The 4,419-nt window shown below is 42.1% G+C and overlaps 1 long non-coding RNA gene across 1 annotated transcript; it reads left to right on the top strand.

Annotated features, from left to right (window-relative positions):
- The first annotated feature begins 3,569 nt into the window (after positions 1-3,569).
- LOC146970579 (uncharacterized) lies at positions 3,570-4,179 on the top strand. Its single transcript, XR_015038099.1, has 3 exons — positions 3,570-3,660; positions 3,754-3,881; positions 3,981-4,179. It is a non-coding gene; the product is annotated as an uncharacterized LOC146970579 (long non-coding RNA).
- The last annotated feature ends 240 nt before the right edge of the window (positions 4,180-4,419 follow it).

Here is a 4,419-nt window from a genome sequence, read left to right as displayed (position 1 = left end):
TATTATGTGCAGCGGTTGTGCAGTGCTATGAGTCAATAGTTCATTCCACTCTGTGATACTTGTGGTTAGATTGTGTTTGGCTCTGATTAAAGGCTAATATTTGCTGTGGTTTGCAGGTCTGGCGCCAGTGAGTTGGAGCAGGTTGGTATGAGGTTGAAGTTTTATTCAAATCATCTGCTTGGACACCAGGCAGACAGAATAAAAAACACACGATTCTGTCAAACTCTTGCATCAGGTCAGTGAATATCTCTGCAGGTGTCTGGTCCTTCTCATGGAGCAACAAGGTCTCTGTTGAAAGACAGTGATACACAGGTTATGTTGTTGTATTACAGTAACTACAGAGACATGTCTGCTCATGTGCATATCAAAGATGTAATATACATTTATGTACAGTATATGCATATATATAGATATACATACAGTATAAAGCTTAAAGGGATATGCCAACATTTTTTTTGTGTCTTGCCTAACTCCCGAGTCCATGACAAGCAGATAGACACCATCCTTTCGACTGCGTGCAGTAACAAGGGAGATACGGGCAGAGCTGGCGCACCGCTAATTAGCTTAGCTCAAATGCTGGAAGTGCATAGGTAGTGTTAGCCTCATCAGAGAAACTCTTCAGCAACTCTAAATGGTCCAGTGTGCTTGTTGTGACTCACGTTGCGTTACGTTATCTATTTTTAGACTAATATTAGCAGGTCATGTAATTTTCCAAAAGAAATACACACGAAACGCATGCGCGCCAGTAAACAGCTGAGGAGGAAAGCAGAAGAAGAAGAAGACCTACTTTGCGCATGCATGTGTATTTCTTTCAGAAAATTACATTATCTGCTAATATTAGTCTAAAAATAGATAACGTAACATAACGAGAGTCACAACAAGCACACCAGACCGTTTATAGTTGCTGAAGAGTTTCTCTGATGACTTTAGGTGGAGGCAGGCTAACACTGCCTATGCACTTCCAGCGTTTGAGCTAAGCTAATTAGCGGTGCATATCTCCCTTGTTACTGCACGCACAGTCGAAAGGATGGTGTCTATCTGCTGGTCATGGACTCGGGAGTGAGGCAAGACACAAAAAAAAAAAGTTGGCGTATACCTTTAAAAAGCTGTGTGTGTTTCTCACTCACCGACAGTCTGAATGATTGGCTGAGAACTGTCACATGTCTGGTGACTACAAAAGCTGTGTTAAAATACATACTATCCCTATCTCTGTTAAAATGGCATAATTCTAAGTAATGCCAGTGAGATGCTGTTTCCCAGATAGCAAATGTTTTGGCTGTATTCTGGCATCCTTTTGGCATTTTTGGCTTTCTTTTGGCTTTGTGAAAGCCCTTTGGCTCAAATGTGGTATGGTTTTGGTTAGCCTTAATAGACAAAATTGGTGCCAGCAATATATGGCTGAGTTATGGCATATATCTGGTTAACCAAGACATTGGGCAAAGGGCGGGATAATATAGAAGGGTGGTATGGCACGTTTATGGCAAGCCAAAAGATGAAGCAAAAGGCGGGATCAAGTAGAGGGGTTGGTATGGCATGTTTATGGCAAGCCAGAAGATGAGGCAAAAGGCGGGATCAAGTAGAGGGGGTGGTATGGCATGTTTATGGCAAGCCAGAAGATTGGGCAAAGGGCGGCAACGTCCGATGGTTTGTTTTGGCATGTGTTTGTAAAGCCAAAGGATAGCCAAAAGACCAAGCAAACGGCGGGAATTTGTACACAGTTTCAACTGACGACAGCCCTCCTACTTCATTTTCTCAAGCTGATCAACACGGAGGTATGTACATGATATTATAGACATTTAAATTTAGTAAAATCTGATTTTCTATCATTGCCTTGTTTAAATACCCGATAAGGTTTACGTTTTCTGCACAGTTATGTTAATTTTTCCTATTTCGATGGCAAAACTGCTGTGAGCTATGAGCTAACTCGTAGCAAACAGGCACAGCCAGCTCATTCAATTTAACTACATCAATGACATGCACAGAGAACTTAATAGATACAGTACACTGGCAGTGAGTATATGAGATAGTTTAATGTAATTAATGTAATTGGTGACTACACTTTGCACAGATAGTAGCTAACTTAGCTAGCAACAATCAGTCATTCCTTTAGCCTACAGTGAATATCTGCTGCAAGCAGCATAGCCTACCATTTAGCAGGTTGCAGGTCATAGCCTAGCCTACCATTTAGCGTTGAAAGTATCCACCAAAAAAGCATTGCTCATGTTGCTGTGCTTTTTAGCAATAATCTAGTGAGCTGCCAGGCAGGAAAACACAAAGAAAACTCCAAACTTAAGCCAAAGAGTATAGCAAGAAGCTCTAACTGCCACTAGGTGGTGTTGTGATAGTGCTGCCACCAATTTGGACTGAAAAGGCCTACTGCTGTGAAACGTTTTGTTATATTCAGTGACGGCTGGTATCAATGGGCTAGTGGGGCTAAGCCCTCCCTGCATTACACAACAAAAGATGAGGAAAAAATATTATATATAGCCTATATTATATTCTCTAAATAACATACAAAAGATTGTTCTAAGTCTTAGTAAAATCGGAACTGGCAACAATATTAAATAGTTTCAAGAAAAACACAGGATATCTCTAAATGGGCTAATTTTAATCAGCCCGAGCTCACCGAGTCTGCTCTCATTCATTTTCCGACTGTGGATGATTGACAGGTGCCATGTCCCGCCCTCGCCATTGACCGACTGTTGGGGCTAATTTCATTCAGCCCGCAGGCCGAGCGGTTCTGACCAATCAGCAGCGGGCTGACGCAGGGTCAGTGATTGACAGGCGTCATGTCCCGCCCCCTTGGTTTACTTGTCATTGGGGCTAATTTCATTTAGCCCAACACCGCTGTTTTCAGACCAATGACAGGAACCGGAGGAAAAGTTGTGTTGTTGTGGGATGGAGAAGACAAAACAGCGGCGCTAGGCGCTAGCATCACAGGTAGCATTAGCATACTTTACTGCTATAAACTGTCTTTGCTAACATGAACGAAGTGGAGAATCTAGTTTCTAAACTCACTGGGAGCACCAGACTTAAATGACATGGCGATAACAGACCAGAAAGGCCGTCGATATGAGCTGCATATATCGTCTTTTTTATTTATTTATTTATTTTTTAATTGAGCAATATCGTCGGGTGTGTGTGCGTGCGTGCGTGTGTGTAAGTGTTTGTGCGCGCGCGCGCGCGTGTGTGTGTGTGTGCGTGCGTGCGTCTGTGTGTGTGCGCGTGCGTGCGTGAGAGAGGGAGAGAGAGAGAGAGAGACTGTGTGTGTATGTGTGAGATAACCAGGTGAAGTTTTTTTGTTTTTGTTTTGGACTAGACCCTTACTTAATGCAGTGTGTAGGCCTAGTTAGTTGCTATACTTTTGTGAGATGGGATAACCCTAACTTTTAGCTGTGTTAACCATTTAATGGGTATAATTCATTTATTAGCCCACCCAACTAATTTGACCACCAGCCGCCACTGGTTATATTAAACCCACTTTATTCTCTGCCATATGTGGGGAGAAATCTAATTATCTGTGATTTAATTGCTTCGTTGCTTTTCAGTTATAAGCATAATATGCATACTTTTTTACATCCTATTTTCCTCTGCAGAACACTGAGCAAATGATGGCCCTGGAAGGAAACCCAGCCTCTTCCTGAAATTTAAAAGGATTTGGTGAGCTGCCTTTGATTTTATTAGAGTAGGGCAATGTAATGGTGGGCTAGTTGATTTGAAAATCAATGTAGGTAATTCTCTCAATATTTTCAGGTCATCTCTCTTGGACCTTCTGGGCCTGCCACTTTGAAGGTTACGGTATGGGGCATTTTAAAGCCAAAGGACCAGACAGAAAAGGACACCTGACGAGGGATGAATGGAAAAGTTACAACTTAAAGTGGGTGAGTTTTATAACTGTATAAAGCCTTTAATAAAGCATTCTTAGGCTACAGTAGAAGTAATAAGTTAAGTTTGTTTTCTCTTTGTCTGTATCACTTTAGATGCCACACGAAGAAACCCCATCTGCTCTACCACCACAGATGCAAGCATAGCACAGACCAGTGATGGTTTTACTGGGCTGGGGACCTGCAACCTGCCAGCCTGGAGTCAGTCAACAGTAAATTCAAAAATAAAAAGATGATGAAATAATATTAATCTTCCTATTGTTTTTTTTCAATACACATAGACACACAGCAAGGTAAATTTGGGCTTTTGGGACAGTTATGGCTATATTTTGGAAGGCCACAATTAGTTTTGGGTGAGTTTTGGCCTCCCTTTGGGTCAGTTTTGGCTGCTTTTTGGTTGGATTTTGGGGATTTGGGGCTCTTTTGGGGCAGTTATGGCTGTATTTTGGAGGGCCACAATTAGTTTTGGGTGCGTTTTGGCCTCTCTTTGGGTCACTTTTGGCTACTTTTTGGGCTTTCTTTGGGTCGGTTTTGG

Source organism: Trachurus japonicus, chromosome 17, assembly GCF_045865225.1.
Source record: "Trachurus japonicus isolate A0001 chromosome 17, Traja_1.0".
NCBI classification, from domain to species: domain Eukaryota; kingdom Metazoa; phylum Chordata; class Actinopteri; order Carangiformes; family Carangidae; genus Trachurus; species Trachurus japonicus.
Note: the sequence above shows the minus strand (reverse complement) of the source record. Positions and strands in the feature narration are given on the sequence as shown.